Source organism: Carassius auratus, chromosome 37 (assembly GCF_003368295.1).
Source record: "Carassius auratus strain Wakin chromosome 37, ASM336829v1, whole genome shotgun sequence".
In the NCBI taxonomy this organism is placed as follows: domain Eukaryota; kingdom Metazoa; phylum Chordata; class Actinopteri; order Cypriniformes; family Cyprinidae; genus Carassius; species Carassius auratus.
The window spans coordinates 4,498,744-4,515,880 of NC_039279.1; positions in this window are offsets into that span (position 1 = coordinate 4,498,744).

Genomic DNA, 17,137 nt, shown 5'->3' on the forward strand with positions numbered 1-17,137 from the left:
CTTACATAACTTAACTTGACGTAACTTTTGCAATTACAAATGAATATAAGTAGGACAGATGAATTATAGAAATTATAAACAATTATTGTAATTTAAGAGAGTTTGATCTAGAATGCAAGTTTATGTGCCTTAGTTTGACCAGATCATATTCTGAAACAGAGAAATATTTCCTTAAACTCCAAAATTCAAAAGCATTTCTTTTGTTACGTTGGAAAGTGATTCCTTGAGGCTCATTTTTCTGCATTTCACCCTGTTTTTATTTTCACACTTCCACTTGTTTGCACTCAAAAACAATGAGGCCCACAATTTCTCATAAAACTTCAGCAGCCTGCCGGAGAGACGAATGCAAGAGTGAATCTAATAAGGTTTGCACATAGATAGAGCGTTCTCTGAAAAAAATGGGTCTTGGGTCATATTCCATACACCGTATGTGTGAGAGTGTTAAAAAGGCAGAGCATGACAGTGAGAGAGAGCAGTGAGTGAGAAGAGAATGAGCACAGAAGTTTGAAAGAGAAAAAATACTGTACAGATAGGAAGATTGAAAGCATGAGGTTTGGCAGAGGATCTATTTTTTCCCTTTTCTTGTCAGCAGACGCCTCACTGGGTTTCTTTCCACCCAGGATTTGCCTACACAAAAGCAGCCTACGTAATGCGGTCTAATCCCTCAATCCGATCCTGGAAGGGAGTACGATAGATTTGTAAATGGTGCCCTTTACAAATCTGTTTTATTCCTTTTTGTCTTCTCACAGCCAAGTAATTCACCTTTTCATTTGCCTTTCTCCCTAAAATGCTTTATCTGTGTCCCTAAGTTGTTTAATGCTTTCTTCTTTCCTCTGTGCTGCAAAATGACAGTGAACACTTGACAATGTAACAGCTCAGGATTGGATGTTCTGATTGGAAAATGTAATCTTTAAAAATATATATATATATGTTATATACATATATAAAATATGTTTTCAACATTTTATTGAATGTATATATATATATATATATATATATATATATATATATATATATATATATATATATATATATATATTTCTTTTTTTGTGAAGGTTAGGTTTAGGGTATAAGTCTCTTTATGGGCTCAAAAATATGTATATATTTGTAAAATGTAACATATGTTTCTAAAGCCGTGTATGCATTACATAAATACTAATATATTTAGCTGCTTGCAGTATGTCCATATTGTGCATTTCTGTGTGTATATATTTTGTTTTGTTTGGGTGTAAACAAACTAAACGAAACAAAGCAAAAAGTATAAATCTTAAAAGTAATTATAAGTCAAAAATATGTTGCAGCTTAGCCCAGTTCATAAAATTGTGGTGTCTTTAGAAAGAAAACCCCTTTGGGCTTCACTTTTTATCAACCAGATTTGATAATGCTCAAAAATATAAAAAGTTATAGACACTGAAGTGCCTTGAATTTATTTTATTTTTTTTACCACTCTTAAATATATATATTTTTTATTTGATATAAAAATACATGAAATGAGTCCTGGAGCAATCTAGAAAAGTAATGGGTTGAGAGCCACATGTCTCGTGAGTTTCTATTTCAAATCTGAATAAAATATCATGAAAAATTAGACTCCTGCAAATATTTTTATGAGACTATGTCTACACCCCCCACCCCCCAAATATAAGAAAATATATTTCCCAATAGTATTGAAGGCTTCTACAAACTATTTAGTCAGTAAACATACCACTGCATAGTTTTTTTTTTCAATTATAAAACACTAGGCATCATAGAAACTTAGACATCATATAAGTGATTTATTTGAGCACTATACAATAAGAATAATTTGACTAAGAAAAATAAGAATAATAATAAGAAGAAAAAAAAAAGATTTAACTTTGTTTGCCAATTACAGAACATCCTGAGATTGCTAGAAATGCATATTTTACAATGAATTACGATGCAAATAAGTGCTGATGTGCTGATGGCCACTTATACAGAAGGTAATAACACAAATGTGCCAAAGTAAATAATCCACTCACTCTATTCAATATAGACGCGTTTACTTTGATAGCCGTGATCATACAGTAATAGCGAGCTGATTTGGGCTGATTAGCACTCAAACAGAGGGTAATCATGCAGATACATTCACATTAAAAATAAAACACACTCTCGCATATATAAAAACTGTTTAAAAATAAAACAAACAAAGGAAATGCGATCGCTGTAAGTTCCGCCTCCATCAGCTGACAGGTGCGTCAGAGCGCGTCACGAGCCCTCAGGAGAGAGCGCCAAATTCAAATAAACTATCTTCCGCCTATTTTTCATTCATTCTTTTTTTCCCGGTGGATCGCCTGATTCTGTTTGTGACACTGTACGCTGCAAAACCATGCCGTGTTTTTACTACCAAGACGCAGTTTCCTACCGTGAGTTATTCCATAAGGGAAGCAAACAGTTCTGTCACTGAAGAAATGAAATGTAAACAAAGGAATTATGATCCATATTACAACTTTATTGCTTAGTTGGACTAAACGTGCTTCATGAGATGTCGTTCGGTGGACCCTTACCTTCCTAACTAAACCGGGATTTACAGCTGTGGTTGTGTTTATGACTCGTGATTATGACGGATCTGGTATGTACAGCGTTTTCATTGTTCATGTTTGTATGTGTACTGCTTACACAAATGTAGCAAATACAGTCTTTATAAGCTTTCCATTTAAAAACAGCGATCTGTCGTTGATGCTTGAGGCTCAGATCTTTATAATGATACATAGATTGTCAAGATTAAATTTGTCCCGTTTCATGTAATATATTCATAAACACTGACACGTGCGAGTTGAGTGGCTTTGAGGACGAGGGCGTCCGGGTGCAGGCTAAGAGGTTTTAACTTAATCTATATCACACAAATAGTAAGATACCATTTTTCTTTTTATATCAGTATGAACACATTCAATAATCATTTTATACAAGTTCAGTAAAGCAATAAGTGACTTACATTTTAGACATAATTTTGCATGTTTTTACTTAATTTTGGCAACGAAAATAGTTCAAAACAAAGATCACTACACAGATTTTTTTTTCCTTTTTTTTTTTTTTTTGTCTGAGCAATGGATGGTGTTTACTTATTGAATTAATCAGCTGTCTGTATGAATCAGTTGAATCTCAATGACTCACTCATTAACAGTCACTTGCTGTCACCTACTGGCAGTTTCATTTTCACATTTCTAAATATTTTTCATGTTTAAAATTATTTTAAATATCAGTTTTCAACATTTTTTTTTAAAAACAAAACATTGGGCCTATTTATTTATTTTATGTCTCCTCTGGGATAATAAACTGTGTAAATATGTCTGAATAATATTTCAGATGCAGATTCCAGAAATGTTTTCTTATGCTGGAATAAAAGACACTAAGTACCGGATGAAGTGCTTCTTATTCTTACCCAAAAATAAAAAAATTGAAGAAAAAGTTAAAACTGAACACTGAAGTTTACACTAAAGTGATTTATTTTTTCTGCGGAGAAACAAATCACGTGGCTTAGCGGTTTATCGATATCTTTTGAGTTTAATGGGATTTATGGATTTAATTTTTTTTTTTTTTGCCATAGTTTGTAAAAAAAAAAAAAAACGCCAACAAACTGAGAAAGCTGCAGAAAGAACAAGCCAAGCTCAACATGCCCCAACATTGCTTAGTTTTGGTGAGTTGTCCTAGACCTTAATTGCAACGATCCAAATGCAACTTGCTGAACCGGTTTGCAAAAGCAAATTATCATTATATTATTTAACTATTAATGAGGCTACATTTATAATAAGAACCTTTTTTTTAAAGTGCAACATGAAAAGGGAACATCAGGCTAGCCTATACTGCCCTACAAAGCAAAAAGGCAGTAACTGCATTTTTGGTGAAAAATGTCTTTTTCTTTTTCATGACATTCAAGGCATCCTTTGTTATGTGACAAAACATCTTATCTGAAATGTGTGTCGTTTTGGAGAAAAATGGTAGTTGTTTGTACAGTAACTACTTAGGCTGGATGACAGGATAACTTTTAAGTCATTTTTCTCAGTTCTGCACTCTGCGTAGTTACTGCTTTTTTGCTTTGTAGGGCAGTATAGTCTGTACAAGTGTTTGGCTGTTGTACAACTACTGGGCCACTTAAGTAAATCAGCAAGTCCTGCTGCTTTATTTTATAGTTTTCATGTTTTGTTTCAGGTCAAGTGCGGTGATGACCTCAACACCGTGGTCGGCATTCCATTAATGTCGCATGTGGTTAATGTCACAGTCCGACTTATGGATTCAGGCTCAGTAGAGTTCTGCAAATGCCACTAAACCCAGATTGGCGTTAATAACATATTGAAGGTGGATGTTTCTTTTCTGAGCACAAATGCATCATCAGAGATGTACATTTCTGAAATCAGAATGCCCCTTCTAGTAATGGATCCAGTGAAAAAACTGAATCTGCAGATATCTGGTGGTCAGCTCTTGCCATGAAACCAGCCTACCTTTGCGATGCCCCAGTCTGCAGTGTAGTCATTGAACCATCTACTGACTTTGGTTGTGCAAAAGGATTAATCCGTAAAGTGAAGATCCAGCCAGAGGTAAGTCCAACAAAAACTCAAAAGATTACCATTGTCTGTCTGTGATGCAGTGTTTGCAGAGCTTCGCTACCTAAAAAAAAAAAAAAACATGGAATCTTTGAGAAAACTGACTCCTCCAGATGGTCTGCCGTTTGCTTGAATTTATGATGTTCAGTACCAAAAAGGAACTCTTGAACCAGGTTGCTGATTGTCTCTCAAGACACTCTCTGATGCAGCTGAAAACAGTTACAATACAGTGGAGTCTGTGGAGGCAATATTGAATGACCTCAGAACAGTTTCAAAGAATGACTTCAAAACTGCATGCCAATCCTGAGCAGAACTCACAGAAATCCATGCACAGCTGCAGACACCATGTTCATCTTGGAAATCAGGTAACCAGAAACTCAGACCATATTATCTGATGAACCCACTGTGGTGGATGACTTGGTTGTCAGAGGCACCCACCACCTGATAGTTCCACAGGCGATGAGGAAACGGATAATAGAACTTGCCTATGAAATCCATCAAGGCATTGTGCACACAAAACAACACCTCAGAGATGTGTACCGGTGGCCTAAAATGGATCTACAGACTGAAGCTTACTGTACTCTATGTACCAAGTGAGAGGGTTCCCTGTTTAGTTTACATCACTTGTTGTAAGAGAACCTGAATTGAAACTGAATGGAATCAAGATCGGAATAAAAAAAATAAAATAAAGAAGTTTGTCAATACACAGCTCTAATAGTTTTATAGTGTCCATTACCAGAGTCATGCTGTGTTTCAACTCGGGCCACACCATGTGGCAATATGTTAAGTTATTGCACATTGAAAGTATGTCCAAACCCACTTTCCTTCATAGTAAAATGCTGTCTGTGAAGTCACTGACTTGGGTTTTGGACACAGGCTTTGTTAAGCTCAGTGCTGCAAACAAGCTAATACCATAGATGTGTAGTCAGCACAGAAGGCCGTAATTTGCAGGCCGTGGAGAATATCAGGTCATTGTGTTATTCACACTTATGATGCTCTGGGAAACTTCATTGTGGTTGATTTTTGGAAATAGTGTCATGCATGGAGGTGTTGGGTAACATCTGTTAATTTCCCAGTGGTTGAGACATTCATAATACTATGTAATTTTAACTCGCTCTCAAAGGAAAGCTAAGGACTGGAAGAAATCTCTGCAGACTGAGCAGGATTTAATTTGTATGGATAAAGCAAGTATCTGTAAAATGACTTTTTTCCTTGCTTTAATTGTCTGTTAGCAATGCTATCTTGACAACTTAGTGGCAACACAATTTCTGTGCATGTTAGTATGGTTGCATATGACATATAATGTTTGTGTTTCATTTGCATGTGCATGTTTAGCTTTGCTTGAGGTAAATATGCACATCAATTTCACTGGTGACAGACAAGTTCATTCAGAGGTTGCCTCAAAAGATTAGGAAGATGCAATCTTAAAAGAAAATTAAGAAACTTATCAAATGCTTCTTGCAGTCCCAAGAATCTAATTTTTCCCTAAAATGATTCATATGTAGTGCTCAAAGCACAAGTGATTGCAAAACTGATTCATTCTTTTATAAACAGCCTTTTGGCACAGTCATTAGTAATCATTCTTAACAACGTAATCAATTTAACATCCTTCTATTTTACTTCTGTTTTACAGCTATTGTAGAGAGGTTTAGGTAATCCAATACTGAAAATAACGATTGCAGAACAAACCACAGATCTTGTTGTGCTGAGAAATTATGATGACTTGATTGCCCACCACTTTGCAAATTTATTTCTGCTTTTCCACTTCTCTCTGAAAATGGCCCACACAAATAAAATGTCCCCACATGATTTACAAAACTCCTGAGTGGAAAATGAATAGGCAACTTATGCAATTATTTTTCTCCTCAAAATATCACAGAAATGCTACATAGAATGTGATTTTCACCAGACTTCATTTGAAAGACATCTGAACATAAAAAAATATAAAAATTGACATGCAGATACCCCAATTATTGGTAAAGTTACAGTGAACTGGAAGTCAAATGTGGGTCAGAAGCTCACGTCTAGTATAGTTTCACAAGCAATGATAGCCAAACCCAACATAAGTCAAGAAGAGTTTTGAGGACGCTTGCGTAACACAGTCTCCATTTTAAGCATGTCTCTCAGTTCTCAGATCACAGGAGGCTGTGATCTTTTTAATTCTCCACCTGCGCTCACTCGATTAGCGTACTGTATATCTGAGTAATCCCATTAAAGTCTGAAGTTTTCTCCAGTAGTGCAGTCTCTGCTGTTGTTGCTTAGCTGAAGGTGAATGCATCCTGAAACAAAGATGCAAGAAGATCTGTGTCCAATTCTGCCTCCTAGGTACTGAGTTGCCTACGTTGTGCTTTTCAAAGCCAAATCCATGATTCATGATCAGCATTTGGCAGTGTAGAACAGCACCTTCTGTCAAAATGTAGTTGTCTTGCCAATGCATTATAGAAAAAATCAGCAACTTGCCAATAAAAAATGTTCATTATTCCTAGGTTGGTGCGTCTTTGGCAGGGGTGCTCAATTCATGACGTTACCATTCTGTGACTCCAGTGTATTTAGTCTGTAGTCACAAGACATTTAAGGCTTAGGTGATTGAATCTTGAACTAAGCACCAATGAGCAAAGATGGCAGATTTTAAATCTCGGGGTGTCTTGTGCTTGATGAGCAAGTTAGACTGTAAGAAATAATACAACAAAAAATAATAATAATAATAATCTAAATAGATTATTTAAGAATATAAGAAAATGCTGTTTCAGAATTAACTTCAAAATATCCCTATTAATTCAACTTGCTGTTTCTTTGTAACTGTGAACTTTAATAGCAATCTCCAAATTAAAGTCCAGTTGTTCATGAATTGGGAATGCTAACAGTTTAAAATGGTTATCAAAGCCAGAATTGTAATATCAGTCCATCCCTTTAAATATGTAAGGTATTACCTCCATAATTTATAAATGTATTTATTTATTTATTATGTTGGCTTGGCAACAAGCCAACATACTGTTATGCTATTTAAACTTTTTCTTTTTTTCTTATTATTATTTTTCTGACAGAAATTCAAAACGCTACTCCTCCTAGGGCTTTAAAGCCACAAGCCCCAAACTCGACAGACACCTGCGGGATAGAGCGGTGGTGTGTGCTATATCTTTTCAGACTGATCAGACTTAAAGTTTTTTTTTAATTAATTTTTCAATGTCAAAATTCATTACCCATAGAATTACATTGTCTGAGAAAAATTGCGCCCCTACAGTTGCAATGAGATTTAGGGGAGGAGTCGGGTTTCGTTTTACTTTTAAACCGGTTAAAAATACAAGTAAATAATACAATTTCCTTCAAACTGACAAGCTAAACCAACATATCTGATTAGTACAGAGGTTAGGGCTCATTAATAATTGATTTCTGGGCAGAGCGCAGTCAGAAAGAGAAGAATCACGGCTGCTCAGCTCAGGCTGTCTCCACGGAGCTCACAACGAGCGAATTCATTCTTATTTAAGACCTTTTAAAACGGCGATTGCACGCAATCCACACGTTAGAACACACCAAGAGCTAAATTCAGATGTTTCTGAACTGTTTAAAGTAATAACATGATATATTCGCGGCAGCCAACTGCCCGCGAGCTCGCAATGTATTTCTCTGAACACTTGAAGTCCACATGACAGCCGCGTTTCGGGGCGAGAATGGTTAAATAAATAGGCTACACATTTCATTCACACTGACAAGCTAAACCAACATATGTTATTATTACCGGGTCAGATCTCATTTATAAATTATGTCTCTGGCCAAAGAACAGCGAGAAAGACGAGAGAGAAATGAGCCCTTCATCAGCATTTTTTAAGCGCTTCCAAAAATAATATCACAGCGAATTGCACTAATCCACCCATTAGAACACAACAAGAGCAGAATTCAGGTGTTTTTGAACTATTTATGTGTGCAAAATGAAATATAATTTGACAGCGTGATACAGCTTATGAATACTTGATGTCTGGGCAGAGAGAAGTCAGAAAGACGAGAGAAGAATCACGGCTGCTCAGCTCATGCTGTCTCCACGGAGCTCACAACGAGCGAATTTATTCTTATTTAAGACCTTTTATAATTAAATTATATCGGCGATTGCACGCAATCCACACGTTAGAACACACCAATAGCTGAATTCAGATGTTTCTGAACTGTTTAAAGTAATAACATGATATATTCGCGGCAGCCAAATGTCCGCGAGCTCGCGATGTATTTCTCTGAACACTTGAAGTCTAAATAGAGAATTCACACCCTTTCACATTAAAACCCTGCAGCGAAACGGCACAAAACAATTAGAAGAATATATTATACACATGAAAATGAGTGTTTATATGTGCTTGTGAGATTTTATCTGTCAGGCTGAAATTCTGAACGTCACATCAATTGCTATCCATCGTCACAACATGGTATAGTCATTTATATATATTTTTAAGAGCTTCTTAAAATATTAATGCACACAATCCACTCATTATAACAAAACAAGAGCAAAATCCAGGTGTTTGTTGAGCCGTGCAAACAAATATTCTGTGATAAAGTAATATCAAAACAACGCAATGTCATTTCTTCACGTCTAATGTGTGTAAGGCCAAGAGGGTCAAATACACGTGAATTTTAACGTGTCTCTGTAAAGGGTCTACTCTTTTTGGATACAAACATAATAACAACAAAACTTTGGGCACTTATAAAATAAAGATAACAAACAAGGTGTGCTGTCTGCAGCCTTGGTCTGCGCTGATCTTCATTTACAAACACATCATTAAAATGAACTGTAACTCCATGAATACTCAACGAAGAGACATGAGAGATATATCTATAGAAAGCTTGACATGTCTACTTTTATACTAAACAAGTGCTCCCGAACAAATATTCTGTGATAAAGTAATCCATATCAACACAAAGCGATGTCCTTTTTTCACGTCTCCTTTCATTATATCTAATGTGTATGGAAGGCCAAGAGGGTCAAATACACGTGAATTTTAACGCGTCAACAACACGTTAAATACCTGTATTTCATGCGTAGACAACACGTATTTAATATTATTTATTTATCGGCGCTGCACAACATGGTAAAGTCATTTATATATTTTTTTAAGAGCTTCTTAAAATACTATATTACTCCAGTGTTATATCCAATATTATTTAACGTGTTAAATACGTGTTGTTTACAAGTGAAAAATCAGCGGGTATTTAACATGTATTTTACGTGAAATACACTGAAGTACATCTTAAAAATCAGTTTGAAGAGGTCAATGTCATTGGCTGCTGAGGACTTGGGTCAAACCACTTCTGTGAGCTTAGAGGGGTGTACCATTCATAGACAGGCAACCACCATTTAACATGCTATAGATCAGCTTATTCAGCCTTATTATTTAGTCTTTTTTCTTTTCTGTTTTGTATAGTCTATAGAAATAATATATTTAAGTTTCAGTTTTATGAAATATTTATTTTATAATAAATAGTAATTAAAATTTTGTGGTGATAGTATAAAGTTTATAAAAGTTACAGTATTTTGTAATGAAACAGGACTTTTTGTTTAGCTCTTGACTCGCCGAAGTATACTATATATAGTGTCCCTTCTTGAATTTTTCAGTAATGTGTGATAACTTAAAATATGTTGTGAGTACTATTAAAATAAGATTAAATTGAATGGTATTTAGGAGATTATGATTTATGGTTATTTCGCATTCAACTAGACAACCCTGTCGTAGCTGTTATCATAGCCTAGGCTTTTTATTAAAAAAGAAAAAAGCAAGGGACCATGGAAAAAGACTGTTGCAGGTGTATTTTTTATGGTATTATTATTTTATTTTTTTGCAGTGGGGCAACTCAAGAATGTTGGGCACACAAGTACTGTGGCTCTTTTGCCCCATGGTCAAGATGGCCAAGCCAACATCAAAGTTAGTTCACTAACTTTTAATTCTAGTTTATTTATTATTATTATTATTATTATTATTATTATTTATTTATTTTTTGCCTTTATACTTAAAGACAAAAGTAGAATGAACAGTGCAGACAGGAAGTAATATTTTCTGTGTTTTGCAGGCATGTAAAGAGAATCATTGCCTGACCAGAGATTGGTGTTATTCTCACCATCCTGAGAAGTCCTCTCCCACCATCATTAATCTTACTTTTCCCTGCTTTCGACTACCGCTTCTACCTCTGTTGCAGACTCCCATGGGCTCTCATCTCTCTAAGTGTCTGCAACCCCCCCCCCCCCCCCACCACCTCGTCCTCTACTTTCTATGTTGAACTGAGATGTGATTAATTACCATTTCCCAGCTTTTCACATAAAATACTATGACTCCGTCTTTTTGACTCTGTTTACACATATGTGAATGTATGGGACAAGTACATTGTCAGAGTTCAAGGTGTGATTTCTTAAAACACTTATTTTAGCGATATCTATCAGGTATTAGTAACATTTTATGTGTCCAATAAAGTACTAGGGCAGTAGATTTTGAGATATATTCAAGCGCAAATATTTTTCACTATTTACAGTTTTCACCTTGGGACCAAACTTTTGTGATGTAATGCTTTATAGATTGTTGGGTAAAAAGTGCTGTTGAGGCTCACGATCACCCCTTTGAAAATAACAAATGCACATCCTATGGCATTATGGAAATCCGGTTGGATGTTGGTTATCACAAGTGCCATATGGTACAGAACCATCTTGTTCAAGTACAGTAGTTTGCAGTAGGTGCAATAAGTGCTATCCGCTAAACATTGACTGCAGAGATGTAGTAATACCAATTGAATTTGATATCGTATTAGGAATACTTTACATAGTTTGTAATGTATAAATACATAATTAAATGTTTAACACTTTTTTTTAATTATTATTTTAATCTAACATTACACATGTATATTAAAAAAAAATTGTAACATCAATATTGTCACAATTTACTTAATTGGCGGAAAGAGGAAACGAGGAGTTCTAGAATATCATCTAGAATAACATCCTATTTAACTATTGAAAATAAAGCATGACACTTCGAGGCCAATTGTTCTTGAACTTTTGGACCAGTCTGGCTCATATTCCATTTTTGACACACACCCACAAATACATACTGTAAAATTAATCTCACTCTTGTCTCAATATGCGAAGGCATGAAACAATGAGATATTGCACAGACTTTGAAATGTCAGGAATTACACGACTAGGTTTCAACACCTCGCTTTGAGACCTTTATTAAAATGAATGTCTGAGGATTTAGCTTCATGTTCCCCTGCACCCTGACATCAGTGTCTTTTTCGTAGCATTACTGGTCACAGTTTTGAGGGATTAGTAGGGTGGTTTTAGCTTATCCTCTATGGCAGAGGCGCAGGATGATAAAACTGTGTCTCTGGGTGAAAATACAACTAAAACTAAACATCATATTAATAATATACCACATTCAGTGAGGAGCTCAGCTAGACACTGCCCAACCACCAAAGATATGACGGCACCTAATGTTTTTATTAGCCTTGAGGGTCTTGTTTAATAACTTTAGAAAAATTTGGTCTAAAACCTTTCCTTTGGACATACCATGTATATGGGTACTCTGATCAGCCATATTGTCTGTCATAAAATACTTTATTTTACCAATGTTAAAGACCCTGGGAAATGGTGTTATGCCCAATTAAATGTTCTTATAATGGATATTGATCTAAATTTGATCTATAATGTCTAGAAGAAAAAAATTAAAATAACCAAAAAATCCCATTATTATGGGACATTGGATAAGTATTATTTTTAACTGGAATAATTGCTTGTTTAATTGTGAAGTGCTGAGTTCCCCTAAGTTTAGGGGAAATTTCTTGGAAATTAAATGGCAATCTATTAGCAATGATCCAGTCATGGTTTTCATAAGCAAAAAGGATGAACCATTTGTTATGTTCTTTCTTAAGTCCTCTCTGCATCAACTGGTAGCCCCAGGGCTGAGTTTTTTGAAGCTTTTAGGTGAAGAGGATATGGGAGTATTGCAGATGTCAGTATACTGCTAATGCAACACAACACAATATGGACAAAGGGAATAATGGGACAGAGAGGACAAGTTTTAAAAAAGGCTGAACAACATCAAAGTGTAACTTTAAATATCATATCAAGGGTCAAAAAAGAAGGATCACGAAACAGGGTGAAAGAGACACCATGATAACAAAAGGGAAGGCAGATGCTTTGATGTCTCTTGAATCCACTGAAGAAAAAACAGACAATAAGAAGTATTGTTTGTATTAGTACTGACCTAAAGACAAGGAGCTGTCCTTAGTGTCATTTTGTGGTTTGTTTTGGAAGGGAGGAGGAGTCCAGCTCTGGCTCTTGTCCATAATTTTATCATGTCATTTCCTTTCTTTTATTGTTTGATTTTCAATGGTGGAGATGTCATGATCTCAGGCCTGAAAAATAGATAGCCAGTGAGTCACGAACACTGACCCAAAGCTTAATTAAGAATTAGAAAGGATGAATATTAATTATCACTGGTTAATCATAACCTAGAAACCAATCAAATAAAAATGCCTTTCATTTTCTGTAAGTGATTTACAATTATGTAGTTCAGAAGTGGCTGAAAAGTATTAATATCAATGAGCTCTTCCAGTGCATCAGCCAAATGCAATCAAACCTGGAAAAAGAAAGCTGAGAAAATCACGATTTAATGAAGGGAGTGGGGAAATGAAGCAAGAGGATTGAGACTGTTTGGTTTGCAAAATCAAGAAACTGAGAATAAAGACTTTGAAGGGTTTGTCGGAGCGAATGAGAAAGATGACAAGCCTGAAAGAGGTTTTCACATGCATGCTTATGTAAATAATGTGTTAATTACAGAGCACCCAGAAACCAGATTACAGACACGAAACAGGGGCCTCTTGTTGTGACCTTTCTGAATGGATATGCAATCAGACTCCAGTAAATAGACCTTCTATTTCAAGTGCTCAGCCTCACCCCCTCCCTTGCTCCAATCAGTAACTCCATTTATCTCTTTTTTTATGACTGCATCTTCCCATCAGCTTGCCTTGTCCTCTTCTTCTATCATCTCCCATTTGCTATGATCTGTCTTGATTTGGCACTATGAGATCTAAACCATGGGCAGACAAAAACGGGATTTTTTTTTTCTTCAGTGCAATACCTTGATTTTTTATATAAGTCACATAAATCTGATTTTTAAAGGGGTCCTATTAGGACTGAAACAAACAAACAAAAAAAATCTAATTGTGATCTAAAATCTAATTGTGTCATTTCCGCTCTAAATGGTTCACCAATCACAACACATTATGCCAGCTAACCAATCAGAAAGATTGAGATGATGTGTTCGAAGTGGCATACTTGCTTACTGCATCCTGCTGAATGCCCAGTACACAGTGTATACTGCCTACGTTTTTTTTATTAAAAGTGTGTGAAACAGTATACAATAAGCAACAAATGTTTCAGAGTAGTGGTCTAAGGTGTTGTCACATGACAAAACATAAATTCACCACAGCTGCTGAGGTTGTTACCTTACAAATAAATGAACTAACCATTCTTTTTACGAATGCTTGTTAATTAAGGATTCATACTAGTAAAGAATGCTATCTTGCCCAGTTGAACTCATTTCATAATTAATGGACTTTACATGGCCTACTGAGCAGAACTAATTATTGTGATATAATTGTGATAATAATCACTACTGATATTACAGATGAATGGGAATCTTTTGAAGTGCTGTTTATCGCAACCAGACATTGTCTCTGCCAACAAATTATTTATATATTATTTTACTTCATTATTGTATTATTCAATATCTTTAAAATAGTGTACTGTACAAAGCACTTTAGAGATAAAGGTGACATCATTTGACTTGATTGAAAATGTGCTGTAGAGATTAAAGTACAATTTATGTCCTACTTTACGATATTGTTTTTAGATACACAGCGATAGTTTGTAGTCTACAGTAACTTATGTATAAAAGTGTTTTATAATTACCATTCCCCGCCTCCAGTTTACTCACGCATTTGAAGATGAAACATTACATGGAGCGCATTGCATTCTGGGAAACAGTATCCCATGCATTGTTTTCAGATGCATACATCAAAAATTGCAGCAAACGTAGCAAGTAATCCAGGCTACTTCACCCCAAAAAACCAAATGATGTTCTCGTTAACAAGGAGCGCGTCAGATACTTAGCCTAATCAACAGAGGTGGACCACAATCTAGTAATCAATCCCACAGTATAAATATCGCTGACTTACCTCTATCCATTGACGGTTAATCAGCATCCCTCCTCCACCCCATCTCCTCACTTCGAGTTCACTTTATAATTATTCCCGAGCTCGGAGCCCTTCCCCGGACAGCACGCCAAATACGCATACCATACCTCAGCTAATTATATGTAAGCGTGAACTCGTGAATTGAAGACCTCATAAAATAAGTCAGATTGTAAAATGTTTGCATTTCCTTTTTTTTTTTTTTTGTGGAATTGAAACAAAGCTAAATCTTGTGCAGGATTCTATGCCCAACTCAAAACAAGCATCAAGTGTTGTTTTGACCTCCAAAAGCTAGAAACAGAATAAAATTCTAAGCCCCAGATAATATGAGTAAACCAGATCTTGTAATCATGCTAATTTTCCTCTTCAAATGCATGTGTGGCTTTGATTTGTCTATTTGGATTAAGTAGTCGTTTGAGAGAACTGCATATTTCTATGTTTATAGGAAAGGGCACATGCATTAATACTTCAAACCATGATCAGCAATGCTATGATTGGCAGTTAAATTGATATAAATTATTCACAAAATCAAAAATCTTCATGAGAAAAATGATTTATATTCAGTGAGAGTATAAAAAAATGTATATAATAATAATAGTAATAATAAATAATAATAATAATAATAATAATAGAGAATGATAATAAATAATTTCTAAAGCTTAAAAAACATCTATCATTGTTCTGCTATTCTATTGTTCATTCTAATAATCAGTCTGTCCGTTCATCCATCCAGTTCTCTGTGAACTGGAAGTGGAGTCATGAGGCATTGAAGTTCTCTTCATTTTGTAAACCTTTCTTACTTTGCTTTGTCCTCTAAATGACATCTTGAGGCAAAACCATGTGTTTTGAGGTAAAATCATCATAAACTTAGATTCCAGTCATTGCATAGATTGACATTGCATAGGAAATATGAATTGACCTCACTTTGAGGGGTCAGAGTTGCAAGTGTTTCCTTTTGAGAACCATATTACATAGTTGAAGTAGTAGAGGTAACGTTGTACAGTAGAGTAGGATGCAATTTATTAGAAAGGACTACTTTTTTTTTTTTTCTTTCACACTAAAACTTTGCTGTGCCCTACTTTTTTTGTTCTCTAAAAATGGATTATATGATAATGTTACAGGAAAATGAGATCGTTGAACCCGCCGTGGCCCGCTGCGTAATGTCAACACATCCACACTAAACATCCCATTAAAAAGTACATAATCTTTGCCGTTACCCACTCCAAAACGGATTACCCTTTTCCAAATTCCTAAGTGTGTTCCAGTGGAGTTATCACCCTTGAAAGGCTTCATGAGCTTTTGAAATTCCTCTTCACCTTTTGAGTAGGCACTGATTACCCATGACTGCCTGCTACACTTTACATGAGGCCCAGCTGCATGAGCAAACACCCACCAAGCAAACCCAAGGGCTTGTTTCAATTGGTTTCCTTAGAATGACTGTACTGATAATTTGAGTGTGCATCTGTGGCCAGCGCTGGCCTACATGTCTCACTAAACACAAAGTTTAATGATCTTCCAAAAGAGAAACAGCCCCAAACAACTCCCAAATTATACTGTAATTACAACAATTAGGCTGTGAGAGGAGGGGTCACCTGTAGGCTGAAGGACATGCTTGACTGCAGTCTGGGAAATTTCCAAAGCCTCTGTGCAGTTAACACAAAAAAGTGTCACATGAAGTGGTAAATAAATTTGCAGTTTTATTCAACAGAAGCTGGTTATCTAGACCAATCATGGAAGCGAACCATCATATAATGTAATAATGAGTTTGAGGATAATTATTAAAACTGTGTTAATACAAACATGCTATCTATCTGTCGTTCCATCTGTCTTTCATTCTGTCTATCATCCATCCATCCATCCATGTCATTCTATCTTTACATCCATCCATCCATCCATGTCATTCTATCATTACACCCATCCATCCATCCATCCATCCATCTATGTCATTCTATCTTTATACCCATCCATCCATCCATGTCATTCTATCTTTATACCCATCCATCCATGTCATTCTATCTTTACATCCATCCATCATGTCATGTCATGTCATGTCATTCTATCATTACACCCATCCATCCATCATGTCATTTTCATTACACCCATCCATCCATCCATCCATTCATCCATCCATCCATCCATGTCATTCTATCTTTATACCCATCCATCCATCCATCCATCCATGTCATTCTATCTTTATACCCATCCATCCATGTCATTCTATCTTTACATCCATCCATCATGTCATGTCATGTCATGTCATTCTATCATTACACCCATCCATCCATCCATCATGTCATTTTCATTACGCCCATCCATCCATCCATCCATCCATCCATCCATCCATGTCATTCTATCTTTACACC